This window comes from Solanum verrucosum, unplaced genomic scaffold (assembly GCF_900185275.1).
Source record: "Solanum verrucosum unplaced genomic scaffold, falcon-dt-bn FXZP01000038.1, whole genome shotgun sequence".
Classification (NCBI taxonomy): Eukaryota; Viridiplantae; Streptophyta; class Magnoliopsida; order Solanales; family Solanaceae; genus Solanum; species Solanum verrucosum.
In genome coordinates, this window is record NW_026020564.1 from 1835368 (window position 1) to 1859774 (window position 24407).

Genomic DNA, 24407 nt, shown 5'->3' on the forward strand with positions numbered 1-24407 from the left:
ATGAAATGATTTTCTGAACCTATTGTAAGTTTTAGACCTCTATAACAACTCCTATCCATTTTAAACAAACTAACAGTAGAAAAAAAAAAGGCCCAAGAAAACTTATATCGGTCACAATCCACAGAGCTTTTGTAATTTTAATTAAAAAGTACTACTTATCACCTATTCAAATAAAAAAAATATTATCCCTTTATATTTTACTAAGAAAAGAAAGTTTATGTAAATTATGTATTAAGATGTATAACTTATTGATAATTAGTAGCGATAGCTTTATGTAAAAAAAATATATTAGTAAACTTTAATATATGATTTATATCAAAATTTCAAATAGTTTAAGATATTTCATAAATCCAGCAATCAAGTTATTTCATTAGCAAATTTTAAAATTCTCAATAACCTAAATTCAAAAGTTCTAATCACTAAATTCATAAAAAGTCTTACTTCTAATTATCCCTATGTAGATAGTGATTTTTTATTGATAAATTCATATTAAATTTTGGATTAATCCATAAATTCATGATATATTGACCAAGTCAAATTACTGATTAATAAAGTCGGATTAATATTTAAGTCAAAATATATGACTTAAATAAAGTCCAAATCACATTTGATTTGTCCATTAAGTTGACAAGACGAGCTCAACTCATGTTCTTCATGCCCAAGAACTAAAATTGCTTGGACAAAAATACCTCTAAAATCCTAGCTCAAGCCTATATAAAGAGGTCTTCATAAGACCAAAAGAAAAGAAGGAAGAAAAAGAAGAAGACACATAGAAATACATAGAGAAACCTTGTTCTTCAGTGATGATCTGCAAGTCTTCCGCAAACAAGGAAGTCTTCGATCCAAGTGCTGAGCCGCAAGTGCAAAGAAGTCTTCGCTCTAAAAGTTGAGCCGCAAGTATTCCATCAAATCAAGAACATCATTGAAGAGAAGAATCAGGGGATTACATATCTTTTCTTAAAGATTTTATAAAGATTGCAACCTTCGCATAAATTCAAATACAAATATTATTGTTTGCTTGCTATTTTCCTTTCCTGTTTGTTGTATTACAAGATTGAAACTTTAGACGCTTACAAATTAGCACGCCCAGTGGGACAATCTTTACCTCTCATCTCTTCCCTTCAAGAAAATCAAAGTTCAAAAACGCCGAGATGACTTTCAAGAAGATCAACTCAAAATCTGCATCTGCATCCGCATCTACATCTGCATCTAAATCTGGATCTGCATCCGCAAAAACTGATGGATCCAAATTCTGCATTGTTGAGGAAAACATCCTTGATATTACTGCGGGAAGCATGAGACTTGTCACAAGGAACCAAGCCAAATTGCTACGACAACAAACCTCCCGAGTGTCGTCTGAATCTGCTATTGTCTTTGGTTCATCTCCAAAAGGTGTAAAGTCGCCTTCAAAAGCCACAAAAGAAGACATTGCCGAAATGGTTGAGAGGGTTCTTGCCCAATTGAACCTATCCACATCTAAAAAACCATTCACTTCAGTCGACAATGATGACTTAAGCACTGAATCTACTCTGCATAACATATATGGATCTCATGTCATGGAAAATTGATGTTATTCTCCATCATCTACAATGGTGATGCAAGCGATGGTGATCGAAACTTCCACTATATAAGAAAAACTTGCAAATTTGACGAAAGCAGTTGAAGGCCTATCAAAGTACATCAAAGGTCAAGACGTCCAAATTATAAAGTTGACAAACATGATGGAGAATATGGAGGAAAGAGAATCGACTCAATTATGTGTAAAGCTTCATGAAACTCAAGAGAAAATAGAGTCCTCCGCAAAAAAAAAAGAAACAATTATCAATGAGTTTCAAGTGCCTGCCGAAGGTCTGATTCCTATTGACAAATTGAAGGACTTCATAAAAAAGACTATTAAAGATAAATCTAAGTGCACGTCCAAGTCTCCTCTCACATATGTAAAGCCGTATTCTCAGAGAATTGATAACCTAAAACTACATATTGGCTATCAACCTCCTAAGTTGCAGCAATTCGACGGCAATGAAAATCCAAAACAACATGTAGCACACTTCATCGAAACTTGCAATAATGCTGGAACATATGGTGATTATCTTGTTAAGCAATTTGTTATCTCTCACGTGAATTGCTTTTGAATGGTACATAGATCTTGAGTCTAGTTCAATCGATAGCTGGGAGCAGATGGAGCAACAACTTCTTAAGCGTTTTTATAGCACAAGGTGTGTTGTGAGCATGATAGAGATTGCAAACGTCCGTCAAAGAAATGATGAACAAGTCATTGACTTCATAAATCGCTGGAGGAGCTTGAGCATTAACTGCAAAGATTGCCTTAGTGAAACTTCTGGGATCGAAATATATGCATCCAAGGTATGCATTGAGATCTTCGTTACATATTGCAAGGCATAAAACCTAAAACGTTTGAATAACTAGAAACACGTGCTTATGATATGGAACTGAGTATGACTTCAAATAGATATCAAGAGTTGTCCAACTTCAAAACTTACGAAGGAAATATAATTGACATTGAGGATGAGGACAAGTTTTCATCCGAACTGGAAATTGAAGAGTCTATGTAAGTCAACATGCTCCTTGATGTACGAGCCTAAACTGCAAATCATAATGCTCATCGACGCACGAACCTAAAATGCATGTCATGAAACTCATCAAATTCAAGCTAAATTTTCAAGCTCCAAAGCTCCTCAAATTCGAGTTAAGTCTTCAAATCAAAATATTCCTAGCTCATCAAATTTGAGCTAAGTCTTCATGTCATAAAACTCATCAAATTCGAGCTAAATCTCCATGTCGTGAAGCTCGTTGAGTTCAAGCTAAGTCTTCAAGTCACGAGGCTTCTCAAATTTGAGCAAAATCTTCAAATTTCAAAGATCATCAAATTCGAGCAAAATCTTCAAGTCAAAATTCTCATTGACGCACAAGTAAAAAAAAATGTCATGAAGCTCATAAAATTTGTGCTAAGTCTCAAGTTTTGAAGTTCTTCACATTTGAGCTAAGTTTTCAAATCATGATACTTCTCAAATGCGAGCCAAGTCTTCAAGTCAGAAAAGCTCCATGAAAATAAATTAAATCTTCAAATTGTTACTTTTGTCCCTCATGAGTTTAAATCTATATGGTCCGAAAAATCCAATAGGTTGAAAACCATGAAATAAGTGGCCTAGAAAAATTAGAAGAAAAAAAACCTCACATGTTTTGCATTGATGTATAAAGTAAATACATTTTATTGCTTCAAAATTGCAAGAGTTTTTACACATCATAAGGAAGGGATGAAAAAAAAAATGGACATATCATCTCATACAAAAGATCTAAGTAAAAAAAAAAAATCAAACATCACGAAGTGGTTTGTCAACTCATCTCAAATGTCTTCATCAAGTTCGCACACCTCTTCATCAAACATCATTGCTTAAAATATTTTTATGGATCGATGCAGCAATAAGCGAGCCTCTATATTTGACATGGGGGCATATTTTGAAGTTTGATTAAATGAGTTGATAATATGACAAGTAGTTTATCTCCAAAATTAGGACAAACTGCGGCAAAATTTCTTTCTTGCCAAAGTCAAAACTATAGAGGAAGAGGTACAAAGTGTGATTCATCGCTAAGCTTCAATTTAGAGGAAGATACACTAAGTGTTGTTTTCGCCAAAGCTACAACTATAGAAGAAGATGTACTAATGCCGTTCGTCGCTAAAGTCGAAATTGCAAAAGAAGATGCACCAAGTGTGGTTCGTCATGAAATTCACAACTACAAAAGAAGATGCATGATATGGGATTCGTCATCAAAGTCATAACTGCAAAAGAAGATGCAGTAAATATGGTTCGTCGTCAAAGTCGCAATTGAAAAGGAAGATGCATCATGTGTGGTTGATCATCAAATGTGCGATTGTAGAAGAAGATGCACTAAGTGTGGTTCATTACTAAAGCTACAACTGCAAAAGTAAATGCATCAAGTGTAGTTCGTCGTCAAAGAGTCAATTGCAAAAGAAGATCACGAAGTGTGGTTTGTCTTCATCAATGCCACAATCGCTAAAATATTGCACCATGTATGATTCGTCGTTAAAAATCGCAACTACAAATGAAGATGCATCAAGTGATTCCTCGTCAATTATGGATTACCCCTCTTTTTTTGTATGGTATTGAGAATGTTTGTGGTCCATCGTAAACCCGTAAAAAAAAGTGATGTGTCTCACGGTGCCAATTGCACGAAGCTTCTAATCAGCATGAAAAAAAATTGTGGCATATGCTCTCGCGCTCGTCATGATGAATATGGTTGTTTTTGGCTTAAGAGTTTTGTGTTCTCTCTCCATGTAGATGATGTCAAAATTCTCAATCAATACGGAACTCAATAGGCGGCTCTTCGATGAAAGATGCAGAGAAGTGAACTCATGAATGTTCTCAAAAATCAGTTAGATCACCAACTTCAAAAAAATAATTATCATCAATTCATGAGGATTTTTACCTTGATTTTTGGATATGTCGTAGACTTTGATGTCTAGTTTCTATAGAATCAATTCATTCATCATTGGAAATCTCCTACACCAAGGTAGAGATGTTTTGGTGAGACTGCATAGAGCTATAAAAAAAAAGACAGATTTGATAGCAAACTTCAAAAATCAATTTCTACCAATTCAAAATGGTTTTGATTTTGAATTTCGGATATGGCTTATCCCTCTGAGTCTAGTTTCTGGAACATCAAACGAAACATGATTCAATATTTCTACAACAAGTTATGAACTTTATACCGCAGGCGTGCTGTGCTGAAAAAAGTGACGAAAATTGAGTTTGGTATGCCTCAAGTTGACAATGAATCATTGTAAGAGCATGTGTATTTATTGAAATCAAAAGTACATAAATTGTTTTCCTACAAATTATGGAAAATCCATATTTAAAATAAAATTATGGTAAATTTTCCTAGGAACCAAATTATGGTAAGTTTCTATAGGAATCAAGTTATGAAAAATTCCATTGGATTCAAGTTATGGAAAATTTCCATTGAATCAAATATGGAAAGTTTTGAAAGACTCCATAAAAAAAAAATTACGAATGCTTCAAGCCTTGTCTTTAAAGCTTGGACACCGCAACAAGACCTCGAAGCAGGGGGCATTTGTAGACAGTGATTTTTTATTGATAATCCTTATTAAATTTTGGATTAATCCATAAATTCATGATATATTGGCCAAGTCAAATTACTGGTTAATAAAGTCGAATTAATATTTAAGTTAAAATATATGACTTAAATAAAGTCCAAATCACATTTGGGTTAGTCCATTAAGTTGACAAGACGAGCCCAACTCATGTTCTTCAAGCCCAAGGACCAAAATTGCTTGGACAAAAATACCCCTAAAACCCTAGCTCAAGCCTATATAAAGAGGTCTTCATAAGACCAAAAGAAAAGAAGGAAGAAAAAGAAGAAGACACATAGAAATACATAGAGAATCCTTGCTCTTCAGTGGTGATCTGCAAGTCTTCCGCATACAAAGAAGTCTTCGCTCCAAGTGTTGAGCCACAAGTACAAAGAAGTATTCGCTCCAAAAATTGAGCCGCAAGTATTCCATCAAATCAAGAACATCATTGAAGAGAAGAATCAGAGGATTACATATCTTTTCTTAAAGATTTTATAGAGATTGTAACCTTCGCATAAATTCAAATACAAATATTGTTGTTTGCTTGCTATTTTCCTTTCCTATTTGTTGTATTTCAGGATTGAAACTTTAGACGCTTACACTATATATTAATGTTTTTCTTTATACATATTTAAAATAACATTGTTATATTTATCTCGACATTTAATATGTTCATATATGTATTTTTTTTGTTCATCTTTACAAAAGGACCGAGTAAGTGACTTTTTGAATGGACTTATTTTAAGTGCATTCTCAGCCAAAAAGAGGAACTATAATCATACTAATACTATTCTGAGAAAAGCTCATCTATAACTGTAATCTTTAGAAATTTTTGCATGTTGCATACATGCAATGAAAACAATAGATTTGACACTCATGTCATGTGAAGATAGCATGCAGGCAAAGCTCATGTGAGGAGAGTGGAGGGGGTTGAAAATCTTAGCAGATAATGCATGATCTACTGCCTCAAATTAAAAACACATCCAACAATTACTCGTAGAATTCAGAGTCATCCAGAAGTTCATTACCACCATCCATGTTTGTTCCCTCATAATTGCCATTAGAAGAGTTTCAAATGTAAAATGTAAATCTAATTTACCGAATAAAGGTCATAAACTCCCAACCTCTTACAACCCTTTTCTTGCATCTGCTTCTTCATAGCTTTAAAGCCACTATTAAAAATCCAACAAATTCCATGTATAATTGTAATATGTGTTATTGAGATTGATGTATATAGTGAAAAACTTTGACAATAGGATAAACTATTTTTTTGACTTTTCCATTGAAATTTTGTTGAAGAAGTTACTGTAAAAATGGCATTAGTAGTTGTCTCAATTTGAAATTCTTTTACTGAAGCGATTGACAAAAAGTATCTATCCGGATGAACCAAAAATTTGTTCATGCTTTTACTACTAATGTTTGCGGTTACTAACTTTATCACTCAGTAACTTTCAGTTATAGAATTTTTAAATAATTAAATGTATCTCAACCAATAAGAATAAACTTAAATCCAACTTTCAAATTTGTTTTTTTTTTCAAAAAAAAAAAAAACCCAGCCAATAAACACGTTAAAACACAATATTTTTTTAGTGATTGCAATTTTTATTTTTATTTTTAGATTATTTTTATTTTTTAATTTAATAATTCATAATTTTATTTTTTTTTGATAGCTGAAATTTTAAAACTTTATAAATTTTTAAATTGGTTATTTTTCTTACAACTTACGTTAATCTTCAATATAAAATTTTAATTAAATATTTATTTTTAAGTTTAAGGTGCTGGCATATTTTGTTTTTCCTATATATATATATATATATATTATTATTATTATTATTATTTAAAAAATTACATTTTATTTTTGTTATAAAGGAGTAACGATGAAAAGTTACTTCAAATATTTAATATAAAAAAATTGATCATGGAATTATTTATTTCATCACTTTTTCTTCTTTTTGGTTAATTTTAGATATAGATTCAAAAAAAATATAAATATAGATATAGATAAAGAAGGAGTAACGGTAAATAGTTACTTTAAATATTTGATATAAAGAAATTGATAACTACCCACAAAACTGATAATTTAGTCGGGTACCTTTTTTTTGCTTTTTGGGGATAATTTTAGAAACAGATTTAAAAATTATAATTTACAGTTACATTACGTTAATTTTTAAAATTGTTTTAAAATTTTATCTCATTTAAATGTAAGAATTGATTTAAAATAATTTTTAAAATAAAATAGTAGATTATTATTCAAACTAATTCCACATCATTAATTTTAATTAACTTAAAAACTATTTTTGTGGTGCGTGACACTTTTTCTTCTCCTATTATATATAGATAGATATATTTAAGTTAAAATAACATAGAAAAACTGTCATTCTGGCTAAATTCTGACTAAATTTTTTGGCCAATTTTTTTTTTTTCCTATTTTTTGAAAAGTCGGAGCGTGATAGTGGAGCTTAGTGACCCTTGGCGGCTGCGTAGTTCCAACTTGTATGAGCACAAAAATTAAAATGGGAAAGATTCCATTGGAATTAATGGTAATAAAAGAGTTTGTAAAGAATAAAAAGGTTGTCTTGTCTCCATAGCCTATGGAGCTAAGAGAGGTACTACTTAATTGACTTATAAAATTCATTCATAATATTTGTCCAGACAAAAACAGTGGACCTTAGTTAGCTAGCTTAGTATCACTCCATTAGTCTATATATTCTCATGTGATATTCTATTTATTTCCTTTTTTCAATTGAATAGGGTTGGTGAAAGATTTCTTTAGATTTTCCTGCTTTATTAAGGATTTTCATATCCAATATGGTGCAACACCTCACTTTCCTGTGCTTAGGGAAAAACAAATAAATTAACTTGCTCTTCTATAACACATGGAGATCATATACTGCCTACATATATAAGCATACACTGCAAAGTTTTTAACGGCAGTAAATATACACATTGACAAAGAGTGTTAAAGTCTTTATCGACATCAATTAATTGTCATTAGATTCAATGTCGCAATAGATTTTAAGGACATTTACAAAGAGTATTAATTACCGCTAAAAATATATCTTAAGCAGCAATTAATAAATTGTCATTAATTAATTGACGCTAAAGATCATTTTTAGTATAGTGATATAAAGTAAAAATTCGGGTAAAATTTCACCAATGGTTATCCAACTTTGTATTTAATTTATTGTGCAAAATTACTTTATTCACCACTAAATCTGTAACTAATTAAGACAATGATTGAATTTATATTAAAAGGTCAAATTAAAGCATACAAATTATAATATGATTAAACGCTAATTTCTTGATGCTTAAATACTTGCTTTTAAAGATAATTAAACGAATAGGTGAGAACTGAGAACAAATTATAAACTAGTGACCACAAAGAACAAACAAGATATTAGTCGCGATACTATCTCCGTCATCAAGATCATACGCGGATTCAGGATTTCAAGTCTTTGGGTGCCAAATAGGTTCATCGGTTAAATCAATTTTAGGCTTCAGTCAAATAATTCGTCTTTTCGGTCTATGACAAATATGAACAATAATAAGATGACAATTTATGTATTATATATACTACAAATTCTTTGCGCATGGGTCATGCTAATTTTCTTCGCATTGTTTCAATTTTATCAAATGTCTCCAACGGAGCAAAAGTTTATCGTTTTAGTTTAAATGCTCTTGTTGAAAGTCGAATTCAAGACCGACAACAGAAGATTTTTTTTCTCACGTAATATTTGGGAAAAATCATTTTAGCTCAATTGGTTGACTATTTGAACTCTCACCTTATCATTTTCCCTTCCCTTCTCTACCTCCATATATAAATACAAATTTGCACCCCACATTTGATTGAGATCATAAAGTAAACAAAGTTAAAACTTTCAATTATACTATAAACATCATAAATATTCATCATTCATTTATAATTGTGCTCGACAAGTTTTCATATTTTGAAAACGATCAATGACGATATCATTGCTTGTATTTACAAATAGATCATGTTTTAAGTAACACGCTAGTCAAATATACTTATAAATTACTACTCCATATTAAGACAACTATTAGAAACAAACAAAAAAAATAATGTGGCGCTATCATATTAAGGGAGCAAGTTAAAACAAGCTATGGAAGCAATTTGCTATTTTTGCAGGTATCAACATTGACAACATGCACTTACAGCAAGTAATAATTAAATTCTGGAGGCTCACAGGGCCATCAAAATTGAGGAGTGTTTGCAGAGCAATACCCTCCTTAATAATGTGGACACTATGGAAGAGAAGAAATGCCAGAGGACATGGTGGAGACATCAATTTCCACAACATGGTGTTACAAGTTCAAACACTAATAAGGCAACTGATTGTGATGTGGTTCCCATGTTCAATTACCAGATGGCTGGTCAACCTGGTATAGATGCTTAGGATGTACAAACCCAAATTGTATTATCAATCAGTAGCTTGGAGACCACCTGAAGGTACAGTTATTAAGTGTAATACATATGTGGCTTGTAGAGGCAATCCAGGATTGAGTACATATGGGTTTTGCTTGAGAAATAGTGAAGGAAATATAATCTATGGTCAAGCGGAACCTATTGGAGTTACTACAAATATGGAGGCAGAAGCAAGGGCTATTTTGGAAGCTTTAAAGGTCTATACAGATACAAAATGTAATTCTAGAAACAAACTTTTTATGTATGATGAACTTTTTAAGAGGATTATGGAAGATTTCATGGGAGATGGCAAATATATACCAGGCAATTATCAGAGTACAACAACTACTTAACATTCAGGTCACACATGTTTACAGGGAAGGAAATTATCTTGCAGATTCATTAGCAAATAGAGCATATGAGCAAGAAGGCAAGCAGATATACAATAATTTTCAAGAGCTTCCCAGCATTTGTAAGAAGATTCTGAATGTAGAATAGTCACATATCCCTAATATTCAGATCAAAACACGAAAGATAAGAGGAAATACAGGGCAGTTCAGCAACAGTCTTTAACGAAACAAAGGAAGCACACAGTAAAGGGTATTCATCAAATTCAATCATAACAAACTTGATCAAATTAAGCAATGAATATAGGGTAACAAAACAAGAACAAGATCAAGTACAATAGAGATGTTATGTACGGGACCGGGCAGTAGGAAGACAACGATTTAGGAGAAGGCTAGATTCACTTGAAATCAGAACAAATTGGAGAAAAAAAATTAGTAAGGAGAACGGAAAAAGGGATACACTCACCATGGCAGTTGCAACAGATTGAAATGAAGCTCATCTTCATCTTGTGGCTAAGGCGTCAAGGTGGAAGAGTTACATGGGCGGCGGATGAGACAAGGAGAAAATTTTCAAACATTTCTTGAAGAGTGTCTGAGAGCTGCTTTTTGCTTTAGTTTGTAATTGTTGGATTGGGTCACTTTTGGACCTGATTTGGATTATTTGGCTTTTGTTTGATTATATAATAAATTGGTCCATAGGGCCAAAAATTTAACTAAAAAAAAAGGGAGCAAGATAAAATTGCAAATTAAAAAACTGCCAAGGCCTCATCGAGCAAGTTAAAAAACTGTCAGGGCCTCAGCGAGATTCGACCTCGCGACCTCTGTGTTAGAATATGACCCTTAGCCAGCAGCACAACAAGGCCTTTTGGTTCCCTAGGTGGCACATTTAGTATTTGTAATTATTTTGTAGATATATACCTATATATACTAGAGTTTTCGTCGAAGCCCGTGGGTGGCGTGGCACCACATGAACCATACTAGATCCGCCCCTGATCGAGATAGTCAAAACTTGTTACTCTTTCTATCCCAATTTATGTTACAAACTCAAGAACTTGTACAATATTTGAGATAAAAATCAAATGTCTTACAAGTAAAGTGAAGAAGAGAACTAATATCATAACCCAAAGTAATGTCTTGTGTGTTTTGAAACTACTAAGTGATAGTGTAGGTATGAAACTCACGCTCCCAATAATTTAGATATGAAACTCAAAAAAGGGAATAGTTTAGGTGTGTTTTTGACACTTACCTCTTTTTTACGCTATAAGTATGATTTACTTCCTCCGTTTCATATTACTTGACCCCTATTAATTTGACATATCTTATGGGGGAGTTACCTTATGTGTAGGGTGGTCTGGTGCGCACTCGTCATCAAAAAATTATGTGGTGTATAGAGGTTAAATGTTAGTTATTATGAGTGTATATGTAATTTTGCACACCCTTAATATAGCTAAGAAGAAAATTTGCATACCCTTTACCAAATTTCCGACTCCTCCACTGCACATCCCCTAAGAAAACTTTAATTAGTAGTATGCTTTACTGAACTAACCTTATTAATGACACTTTAAAACTCCAAATTCAACTACGTTATTTAATACTCACTCTGTCCCTAATTACTTGTCCGTTTTGACAAATCAAGGAAAAACATTTTTTTTTACCTATAACACCCTCAATTAATTACTTTGAAAAATGTAGAACATCTTGAAAATCTCAAGTTTTTAATTCATTCACTTCATAATTAATAGGGGTAAAGTGGTAATGCACTATGTCAATAATTATTTTCTTAATAGGTGTGTCAATTCAAAAGTGGACAAGTAATTAGAGACACAGAAAGTACTAAGGTAAGTATGAGAAAATCAATAAAATTTTCTTTATTAGCTAAAATGGACAAGTAAAGTAAAACATCTATTTAGTTATGTAAATGAAATTAAACTAAGGGAATAATACAATACATGATAGCATATTATTTATTCAGATATATCAAGTTATCAATTAATGTTTATCATAATTTTTTTTTACATATGTTATTATATTATTGTTTTAGTAGAGAAGAGCTTCATGGATGGAAAGAGGCAGTGGCGTAGCCAAAAAATTTTAACGAGGGTGTCCAAATTTTAGTCGATAAAATTTCAGTTTTTCCATTATATTTTAAAATTATAGTATTAATAATAATATGAAATACTTATTATATATATATAAGATACTTTTTAAAAACCATGAAATACTTATTATATATATATAAGATACTTTTTAAAAACCATCATCAATTCGATTTTGTAAACCTATGATGAGCCATGGCAGTAGGCACAAGGGAACGGATGGAGGCAGACTTGTTGTTAGTAGAAAGGTAGAAACCTACGATCAAATGAAAGAGAATCGTGAGAATTTATAATATTATAAAGAACTTTTGTTAAGAAAATTTTGTAAAATTTGAATTTTCAACTTTAAGATTTGTTTAGTAATAATTTTAATAAAATATATATTGTAAAAATTGATTATTTATTTTTACATAATTTCTGAAAGTTATTTATTAAAAAATTCTTAGATCAGATAAGAAGAGTTAAAACGCTCCCTCATTTGATAAAAAGATAAAGACGAGACTTTCTTTAGTTTGAAAAAAGTAATGCGCGGATGAAAAATTCAAAATGGGAATCGAACTCGCCACTCGGAACACAAGCATGACCAGCATTTACTGCTAGGCCGTGCCTCTCAGATAATATTCACTTTAAATAGTATAATTTTCTGATGAAGGGTGTCCAATTCACTGCAGCTCCGCCACTGGTCAAGGAGATACAACCATACATAAGGGAATCTTGTAGTGTAGGAGACAAAGTGATAAGCGTACAATATAAAGGCAGAATACATATATTATAAAAGTACGTAACCTTTGGGCTCTTGAAAGGTAATATAAAGTTTTAATATAATGAAAAGCGTACACTATTGATTTTGTATCCAATCGCTTTGGAAAGATATTGTTTAGAGTGTGCCACTTTTTACTATGTGAAGCTTTGGCCACTGGTTTCTTTTCTTATCGATAATTTCTTAAAGTTAAGAGTAAATTTTATTTAGCTATTAAATCATGGCTTGTTTTGATCAAGTCACCTAAACACATGACAGAGTGTGCCTATAAGGAACTTCCACATATTAAGTATATTAGTTAATCACATAAAATGTTATTACTTTACTTAAGCATTATCCTCGTTTGGAACAAAATTCAGATTTTACCTCTTGTTGAAGAATGCATATAATTGAAAGAGGTGATATAATTTAAGACAACAATACAAATCTCGTTAGTTCAGGAGCTAATTGTTTTTCTTTCCGTGAATTTGCAATATTACCAATCTCTATCATAATTTGCATCTTGGATACATGTATCAGGTGTGTCCAAATGTATTTCGAAAACATGTTAACCAGATACACATAATTAAGTGTATCTAAAGAAGGAATGCAACTAAAAGACATAAACTAAGGAGAAAATCACGCATATAACAAATTTGGAGTAATCTGTCGTATTACAACTCGTAAAAAAATTCAAAAAAGTCAAAATTCTTCCAAATTTTTTCGAGCATCAACATTTTTTTCATTTATTCTTTCGAAATGTGGATTATTATGTATCTGATTTGTTCATTCTGTGTATCTGACTTGTCATTTCTATGTATCAAATATAGTTTCTTCTACGTATTTGATATATACTTAATGATTAGATGTATATGATATGTTCATTCTACGTATTTGAATTATTCTTCTACAAATGTATCTGATATAGTTTCTTCTATGTATCTAATATGTACTTAATGATTAGATGTATATAATCTATTCATTCTATATATGTGATCACTTCTTCGATAAATTTGATATAGTTTGTTTTCTGTATATGATATATATTTAATAATTAGATGTATCAGATCTGCACATTCTGTGTATATGAACTATTTTTTTATATTTGATATAGTTTATTCTTTGTATTTGATAAATTCACCTCAAAGTCAATGAATATGAAGAAGGTGTAACGGCTCTTTCTGTCATTATAGGTGATCTAACTGTAAAAAAAATCAGGAGAAAAAGCTTTCAGGATAGTGCCTTGAAAATTCTTGGTTATGATGGGCACAAAAGAAATCTGAGCGAGCTGAAGTTTAGGGAAAAATCAGGGAAATGATTGGATAAAATGTTTGAGTAGAGTTTGTTTGCCCTTTTTCTAAGACATTAAAGAGTCTGTAAGGCTTTTCAGAATAAAATTCGGGTGAGTAGAATTCTTGATATCAAACTTGATATAAAGGAATTGGTCTGGAACATCAAGGTTCAAAGATGTGTTGTGGAATAGACTAAAATGGGAGGGTTTTCGAGTTTATGTCATGTGCCAGCCGCTATAGCGGTTGAAACACAGTTCTAGCGACGATTACTATAGTGGAAAATTTTCAACATAGAGGAAGTCAAAGATGGTCAACTCCGCTATAGTGGGCAACTTCCGCTACGGAGGCGCCGCTATTACGGGATTAGGCCGCAATGACAGAATAAGTGTAACGACCTGTTTCTGTCGTTATAGAAAAGCCCATGGGGAAAGAATTCGGACCAGAAAGTTTTTGAGTAGTGACTTGAAAAATTGTAGCCTAGTCCAGATTTGGACGAAATATGAGTCAGGTGAGGTCTAGGGAAATCTGGTAATGAATGGAGGATTTAACTATGAATTTTGTCACATTAATGGATAACTAAAACGTTAAGGAGCCTGTATGGCTTTACGGAATCGAATTCGGGCGAGTAGAACTTCTGAAACTAATCTTGGCGTGAAGGGGTAGTTTTAGAACGTCCTGGTTGAAAAGTGTGTTGTGAAATGGGAGCTTGGAACTCAAATTCTGAGCTTTGGCCACTAATTTCTTTTCTGGAAAAAGAAAAAAGAAGAAAAAAAATGTTATTACTTCACTTATACACATTATCCTCGTTTGGAACAAACTTCAGATTTTACCTCATGTTGAAGAATGCATATAGTTAAAAGAGGTGATATAATTTAGGACAACAATACAAATCTCATTAGTTTAGGAGCTAATTGTCTCTCCTTTCGTGAATTTGCAATATTACCAATCCTATCATAATTTGCAACTTGGATACATGTATCAGGTGTGTCCAGATACATGTATTTCGGATACATGTTAACCGGATACACATAATAAGTGTATTTAAATAAGGAATGCAACTAAAAGACATAAATTAAGGAGGAAATCACGCGTATAGTAAATTTGGAGTAATCTGTCCTATCACAACTCCTAAAAAGATTCAAAAAAAGTCAAAATTCTTCCAAAAAAAATTCGAGGACCAACAATTTTTTCATTTAATCTTTTGTAATGTGGATTATTGTGTATCTAATTTGTTCATTCTGTGTATCTGACTAATGATTAGATGTATCAGATATAGTTTCTTCTACGTATTTGATATATACTTAATGATTAGATGTATCTGATCTGTTCATTCTACGTATTTGAAATATTCTTCTATGTATCTGATATAGTTTCTTCTATGTATCTACTTAATGATTATATGTATATAATCTATTCATTTTGTTTATGTGATCACTTCTTCGATGAATTTGATATAGTTTTTTTAATGTATATGATATATATTTAATAATTAGATCTGTGCATTCTGTGTATAATCTGAAATATTTTTTATATTTGATATAGTTTATTCTTTGTAAATGATAAATTCACCTCAAAGTCAATGAATAAAAAGTGTAACGGTTCTTCCTGTCATTACGGGTGTGCTAACTGTAAAAGAAATCAGTGGAGAAAGCTTTTGGGATAGTGAGTTGAAAATTCTTGGTTATGATGGGCACGAATGAAATTTGAGCAAGATGAAGTCTAGGGAAAAATTGGGGGAAAGAATTGGATAAAATGTCTAAGTAGAGTTTGTTTACCCTTTGCTAAGACATTAAAGAGTCTATAAGGCCTTTTAGAATTGAATTCAGGTGAGTAGAATTCTTGATATCGAACTTGATATAAAGGAATTGGTCTAGAACATCAAGGTTCAAAGGTGTGTTGCGGAATAGACTAAAATGGGAGTGTTTCCGAGTTTATGTCCCCTGTCAGCCGCTACAATGGGTGAAACGCCGTTGTAGCGACGAATGTTATAGCGGAAAAGTTTTCACCATAGTGAAAGTAAAAGATGATCAACTCCGCTATAGCGGGTAACTTCCGCTAAGGCGGCACCGCTATAGAAGGATTAGACCGCTATGACAGGATAAGTCACTGAAAATGTAGCAATTTCCCCGAAAAAACGTTCATTCTTACTCAAGAATGTTTAAGGGAAGGGAAAGGCCAATTTGGGAGAGTTTTCATCGATTTTCCACCAGAGTCTACATAAAAGTGAGTTGTTTGTGTCCCTAATCCAGTAGTTTGATGTCTATACCATAGAATCGATAATTATGGGGTTTGGGGAGGATTTGGCTTGACCTAGAATGAAAAATTCGATGTAGTAAGGATTGTTGGATGTAGAAACCCTTAAACTTTGATTATAAATCTTTTATTCATGATTATATATCCGTAATTCGCTAGTGTAATCATAAAACCAATAATTCTAGGTTAATTATTGGTGGGAAAGCCTTAGATTAGGTGAGATGATCATGATGTTGGTATGGGGTTTGGAATTTAGAGATAATTCGGGCATATTTAGGCCATTTTAGGTCGATTTTGTGTTGTGCTATTGTTTTAGACCGAGAACAACTAAAGCTTCATAACAAGATGAAGGCTCAAGTTTAGTAGAGCATTCTAGCTTGATTCGAGGTAGGTGGTGATTAAATTGTTTCTTAATTTATGTTATGTGTGCATGCTAACTATTTTTTGCAATGCTTGTACATTACGTGATTAGGGATAAAGAAGAGACGAATGTGAAATGATATCTTGTTGTCAATCTCATGAAATGAACTTGTCTTAATTATTTGTGGCCTTGCAAGTGTGGTCGTATTCATTGTGATTGTGATCGTGTGATATCTGTAATTCTTGGTTGACTCGGGTACCACGTCTGGTAAATATTATGATTGGCTGGGGTATCACGCCTGGTATAGAATAGCTAATAGTTGGCTTGGATATCATGCCTAGTACAAGTTCTGTATTGGTTGGCTTAGATACCACTCATCTGGAGTCTCTAGTAGAGAAGCCTCCTATAGGGCATCTATGCTCGGTAATAGGATCAGGGAGGTTGCAAGAAAGGCTCGGCTTAGGTATTAGTGCTCGGCTCAACAATGAGAAGTGTGGGGGAGTTTGGAGTGACTCCACTGGACCCAACAAATGAAGTTTCTCGGAGAGACCTCTCTTGGGTAGCCTGAATAGTGACTTCCTCGTTCTCGTGCAGTAGAGTCTTGAGGATCAGAACAGAGATGTCTATACTTATCTTCAACAGGCTACAAAGATTGTTAGAAAATTTCTTTTATTCATTCTTTCTTATCGTGCATGGCTACATTCGCTAGTGCTGAGTTGTCGCGTGTTATAATGTTGAAGACTAGAGCTTCTGTTTCTAGAGATAGAGGGGAAGCAGTCCCTAAGGTTGTTGTGGAGACCCCAACTAATGGTAGAGGTAGGGCCCAAACTAAAGGTCGTGCTCGTGGAGTAGCACCGGCTAGAGGTCGTACCCGTGGGGAAGCACCAGCCAAAGGTAGAGGTAAAAAGGCTTCTCCTAAGCCACGAGTTGAGTTTGCTGAGGATCAGGTACCTCCAGAGTTTGGAGCTCTGTTGTTTCAAGAGACTTTGTTGAGGAGGCTTGGTGTGTTAGAGAACCTTTCTCCGAGGGCTCCACTACCAGACTCCATTCCATTGGTCAACCTTGTGACCTTGACTCCTGAGACCACCATACTTGCTCCTTCTGTGGAGCAGACACGTATTCCTACTCCTTCATCTTTTGCTGGATAATATTTACACCTTCTACTTCTGTGACCACTACTAGTGTGTGGTCCCCCCTTCTCCTGTTACCCATCCTTCCTTCACCCAGGTATTTATATACTTGATGGGTAGTCTCATTACTCAAAAGCAAATAAAACAAGAGTAAAGACTTGGGTTGCCTCCCAAGAAACGTCTTATTTAATGTCGTGTCACGAAATAGTCCTCAAACTTCAACAATCATTTCGGGGTTTGGGATGGTATCACTAGGCAAAGTTCCCTTTTCCCTCGAATTTAGATGAGTGAAAATTTGACCCAGTTGGGTCTCCAGCTGCTTGATTGAACCTGAATCTGAAGTCATTGGGTTAAAGTGTAGAAGTCTTTTTTTAAATCCTTCAATACCTTATTAGATCTTTCAACCTTGTTATAGATCCTCACAAGCATGTCATCTATTTTGCTTCTTTCTAGACCTATTGGATCTTTTGAGCGTGAACGATCATGGAGGCACGTATCTATCTTTGTCCACCTCCTTTTCTTTCCAATTTCCACCCCTCCAATATTTCTAACCACTATCTCTATCCTTGTTCCAACCTTGGTTTCCACCTTGACGTAGATAATTGTTGTAAGAACTCCACACTTGATTTCCCAAATATTGAGCCTCTTCATTGTATATAGCCTCTAATTTGGCATCATTCAGGCACTGCCCATTGTTTGTTCCAACCACATTTACTAACTTAGATCAACCTCCCCTGACATGTTTGGATAGCACATCAATTTAGGTCATCATTTTCGCCATATTCTCATCCCTTTCATGGCTCCTTTCAATTTATTTTTGTACTCAATCCCACTTGTAGAAGGGGTACTTGGTCTTCTCTTGTGTGCCATGCTCGATTGACCTTAGTCATTTCATCTAACAAAAATGCAGCTACCTCATACGGTTGTCTCTTCAACCCACCATGAACCAATTGAGCAGCCATACTTTTATTGGAAAAGTATTGGAGCAACAAACTGTCTGGAACGCCATGCATTGGACATTGCAAGAGTAACTTCTTAAATCTCAACAATGTTTCATGCAAGGGCTCAACTCCAATACTTTTGAAATTCTGGATTTGGTACGAAGTTTAACCATTTTCGAGGGTGGAAAGAATCATTCCAAGAACGTTTCTGTTAGCTCATCCCTCGAAGTAATATAATCAGTTGGTAACTCTGTCAACCATCTTGTAGCTTCTCCCATTATAGAGAATGGGAATAGTCTCAACCTTATGGATTCTTGAGAGATATTCTTGAACACAAAGGGTCCACACACCTCATTAAAATTCGTAGGGTGCTCATGGGGATCCTCATGAAATAGGCCCCTAAAAATTCCTTTCATATGGAGCAATTGGATCATAGGACCGGTGATGTGAAACACCGTCCTCCCGATTGTAGGAGGTATTTGGATTGCTCCCGTGCTTTGAATGACATTAATGGACATGTCATTTAGGTCACTCATATTATCATTTTCACCATAGTGACTATTATTGTCCCTCCCATTGTCACTCATCTTGTCAACTTGTAAATCAGCCTACAACAAAACAAATCAACAACTCTACTACAAATAAACCAAATTAAAATCTAGTTTCTCAATTAGAATTCTCAACTACCGCTCCCTGACAGCGACGCCTTTTTTTGTAACGCTCAAATCACCTTTCAAAACCTATTAAAAAGGCGAGTGATCGTAGTCAGTAAAACCCTAATGAAGAGTCGGTGTAGAATCGCACAGGGAATGGCATATCATGGATAATTCTTTATCGAGAGATTTGGATTTTAAATCATCTCATTTGGAGTAGTATGAACAATTGGGTGGATGGTACCACCAATGTAAAGATTTCTTGTCAATTATCGCTATTAAACTAAAATTTGAATGAAATCAAGATTTATCAAGCAATATAAGGGTGCGGGAATTGGAAATCAATGTCATATAGGAGTAAATGTGTTGCTCTATAGTGATGTGTATACATGATTAGGCTAAGTCATCGTCAATGACGCTAATCATCTTTCAATCTCAAAGCATCTATGCATAGAATTTCCTTTCGGTCTCATCTAATGCCAATTATGAACAATACATTATCTTACTCTATTCCATCTTTCAAGAATACGGCAATTAGATCAGACCCATAACATTTATTTCAAGTAATTCAAGGACATCAAACATAAATTACTAGTATTGAACTAATTACCCACCCAAATTAATCTCTTTCGAGCATCAGCCAGAGATAGGAAGCAAGAATTAAGTTTGCAACCTTAATCTTTATGTTAGACCAAATTCATCATGCGTGAACAACAACAAAACAGAGCATAGCATAATACCCACTACATTAAATTAACACTCAACTCCATTGGAGCACCCCTAGATCTTGGGGTTTTAGCCACTCATCACAAAAAGTAAAGAAAGTATACCTTCCATGAAAGCACCCATATGTAACTTGAAATCAAGCAATTAAGAGTAAACCCATATTGGATTGAACTTCAAATTATTGAATTCAAGATTCAAATTGTAAAACCCCAAGAAGGCTAGAAAAAGTGTTCTAAAAATTAAAATGTTCTCACTCAAAACTTTCTCTTGAACTCAGTAGGTCAATGCTTTAATCGAACTCTCTTAAAACTCTATCATTTGGGCTATTTATATTTTTCCAAAATTTGGCCAAAAATCCACTTCTCAACCAAATCGGTGACATTCGTCGGGCTTGCCTAATTCACTCGGTGAATCACCATTCGTTCCCCAGCTCGCTGTGATGATTTAGGCTTTAGGTGTTTGAACCTCAGCTGACGAACTCGATTGAGTCAATCTTTCTTTTTTGGCGTATCACCGAATACCACCTTAGTTTGTTATTTGAGCATTAAATCTTTGTCTTGCACACTGTCACTTTGGGTGATGTTCTTCAAATCCTCCTTAGTTACAGTTCATCCACTCACTAGCTTGAGGGAAAGTGTTGAGATGAAGGAAGCTATTGAATGGAACATGTCCAAGGAAGCTGACTGACGTGTTTACTGATGTAGAGTTGGAGTCACACTAGAACTAGACTACTAAATCCTAACTTATGTACGACTGCACTGATGTATCATGCATGGGGATAAAGTCAACTAGGATAAGGTGTTTTAGTTATAATAGTAATACAAATCATGTAAATAATATATTTTTGTTGTAGTAGGACTCCTAGTGTAGCTAATATAAGACTCTTCTCCTATATAAGAAGCATGTACTCAACAGTTTTAATTATCAATACAATCCTTAATTTCTCTAACCCTAGACATGAGAAATCTACATTCCTCACTCTCCAACATACTTGATCTTCATCTTCACCTCCACCCCCATAATAAACACGAAAACATAAATAAAAAGTTCATTTGCTATTTTTTTTTTAAAAAAAAACATATAACATTCTATATTGGGGAAGGAGGGTAGAGTGGGAGAACTAAATAGTTATAACATGGGTGTGAATCTTTGAGGGTAGGAAGCAGCTTATTGAACTTTTACGAACATCATGACTATGATATATAAAATTAGAAAAAACATTAAAACATGTGGCAAACAAATAGGTAGTACATATATGCATGTGATGAATATTTTGTTTGTTGCAACATGAAAATCTACTCATAATATATATATTTAGTTACAGAATTTATCGATAATTCCTAGCTAATCTATTGTTGATAAGCTTTTAGTAAATTTAATTTTTTTAATAATCCATTGCTACATCGTAGCTAAATGGGATAATCATAAAAAATTTAGTGTTTAGTTATAAAATTAAGTTCATCAATAACAATAATGATCTTATTATGAAGGTTGGGAAAGTGTTCTTGACAAAACCAATGACATCTTGAATATAATTGCACAAATCAAATAACATGGTGATTTTCTCTGGAATCAAATTCCATAATTGACACGCCAAGCATATATTATTGAAAAGAAAGGTTTTTAATTCCATCTTCTTAATGTCCTCAGAATAGAAAAGTTTCTAATTAGACATCCCTCCCTTTACTTAATCCTCAAATTATTTTTCAAGATAATACTGTTCATTAATTAATATGGATAGTATTATGATAAAATCTTCATATCAATTATTGTTTTCTTAAGAGACATGCAAATTCCAAAGTTAACAAGTAAAAATAAACGGAGGGATCATATGTATGGTCAATATATTTTTATGCTTAGACTGGTCTCTCCAATTAATTTTACTTGTCATATTTTTATATGCATATTCCTAGAAAAATATTATTCTAAAAGGGTAATTTGACTAAATTAACCTTATGTATTCTTTAATTCAATTTAATACTACTCTCTTTTCACAACAGTCATATCTCACCACATTTTTTGAGTAAGGTAAAGTTGTAAAAAAATAATTATTTATATCTTATTTTTTAAAATGATAATTATTTTGGACCAACTATTTTTAGTAAGCATGACATGATGAAAATAGAATAGATCGGATGGAGCATAATAAATATTGAATCTCCTTACTCATACATTTATTTTTTAAATATTTTGATTCACTTAGCGAAATTCTAATTCCGTCAGGTCTAGATTTTTTTCTTTTCTCCTAATTGAATAAATTAATTAGAACCCAAGTTGATCATTCTTAGAAAGACTATTGATTCAATGATGTTAAACAATAAAATTGAGGGCCTAACAAATTAATTGAGTCCATTGAAAATTGTATAATCAACTTGGGTGCAAGGGCCATGAGAATATAGTGCCCATGTGATGAGAGCTTCTTTCACTAGAGGTCAGCCTTGATTACCAAAAACAAACCATCCATTTTCCAACTTTAAACATTAATTCTTTTTTTTTTGTGGACTTTATATCAACTAAGAATCTTCCCACTATTGAGGAATGAGAGAAAATAGTTACATGTTCACAAGAAACAGAATTAACACAACAATAGTGAAAAAATAATCGCTCTACTTCCCAAGGCAAAAAATAAAAATGGAGTCTCAAAAGTATGAACTTTTTAAAAACATGTAAAATATGAACTTAAATTTGAACTGATATTTAATTCTAATTTTTTTTATAAAAAAAACATGTATATTTATGAAATAACCAAAATATATGTTGTTCAAAATCTAGTGGTCTGACTGATTCAAATTTATTTAATGAAAAATCTATATAAAAAAATTGTTCTCTCCCAAAAAAGACTTCATTAATAAAGAACTTCTTTGGGAAGTGGCTATAAGTCAATTTGCTAATATCCACTAGATTACTTTGTTGTAATCTGAACAAAGTACATTTTATAATCTCCTAAATAATACTAACATATAATCAAATATCTTTTCACAAAAATAAAGCATATAGTTAACAATAAGCAATAAGTGTTGATAAGCAATTTTAAGTGTTGAAGTTAATTTACAAATAAGCAATTACTTATGTGTTTCTAAAATTATATATATTAAAGTATTTTTGTAAGAAAAGTGATGATCGATAATATAGAACGCGAATGAATTTAATGGTTTTATTTTACAAAAAAGGTATATGAGGATTTGAGAAAATATTAAGGATCAAATAGTACATAATTTATAAAAATACTTGTAAACATAAAAAAAAAATCATAAATTAATTGGAATAATCAGCTTATGATTTTTGATTAATTTTAACTTCTAAGCATTTTAAATATGTATGAAACGCATAAATAAGTCAAAAAGTACTCTGCATCTCAATGTTCGATTATTCACGTCTCAAAACTATTCTTCTCGCTTTTTGTTATTCTATATACTATTTGTCCTTCTTTCCATTAAATATAAATAAATCTATATATACTACAGTTGTAATAACAAGTGTTGTCTTAAAACCTTGTACAAAACCTACAGCTTGTTAATTCCAATTCCAAATTTTCTCTACTTGTTGTACTTGTTCACTTACCAATTCCTAGCATATAATACAATGGTTATTGAAACAAACACTAAAATCATTCAAGTTTTTGCTTTCATCCTTGTGTTGATCTTGTTTAGTCATGAAATTTTATGTGTGGAAGCAATTAGGCACCTAAAGTCGGAAAAAACGGAAGTGGTAAGTGTGGAAATTTCATCTTCTTCTGTATCATCAACACAAATAGTTGTCACTTCGGAGACATTCAATAAAATTGGAAAGATACGGAAAAGTTTAGCATGGCTCCTGAGCAAAGATGACACACAGAAATCGATAAATGATCCAACAGTAGCAACAAATAGTGTAAAAGTTGTTGAGAAGATGGATGATTTTGGACCAACGGGGCCAGGGCACAGTCCAGGCATCGGTCACTCCATTCACAATTAGTGTGTATTTCAATACTTTGAATTTCTTTTATATAATGCGTGAGAAATTTGTATATATTCAAAATTTAACTTATGTACACTTGCAATGTAAAGAGTTTTTACAATATAAATATATTTTAACACGGTATCAGATGTAGGCTACTTTATTTTCAAGTTATTAATCTCATTTCGTATGATCTCATTTCCTACGAATGACTATGCATAGTTATCTTTTCAGTAACTGATAAGGTAAAATTTCCACATTAAGTTGTTAGAAGTTAAAATCTATACTTTTAGTTTAATTTTGAATTAACCTCCTCCTTCCAATTATCCACATTTTATAATTTGCTTAGTACTTTTATTATAAGAAGTTGTTGTTGCCC

The 24407-nt window shown here is 32.8% G+C and overlaps 1 protein-coding gene and 2 non-coding genes across 3 annotated transcripts in view; 1 reads left to right on the plus strand and 2 right to left on the minus strand.

Moving 5' to 3' along the window:
• LOC125810235 (red chlorophyll catabolite reductase, chloroplastic) overlaps window positions 1–24407 on the minus strand; it is a 1038333-nt gene that overhangs the window by 829214 nt on the left and 184712 nt on the right. The window lies entirely within an intron of this gene.
• LOC125810415 (U6 spliceosomal RNA) lies at window positions 8683–8780 on the minus strand. The gene has a single exon (XR_007441867.1). It is a non-coding gene; the product is annotated as a U6 spliceosomal RNA (small nuclear RNA).
• On the plus strand, window positions 23849–23951 carry LOC125810414 (U6 spliceosomal RNA). Its single transcript, XR_007441866.1, has one exon. It is a non-coding gene; the product is annotated as a U6 spliceosomal RNA (small nuclear RNA).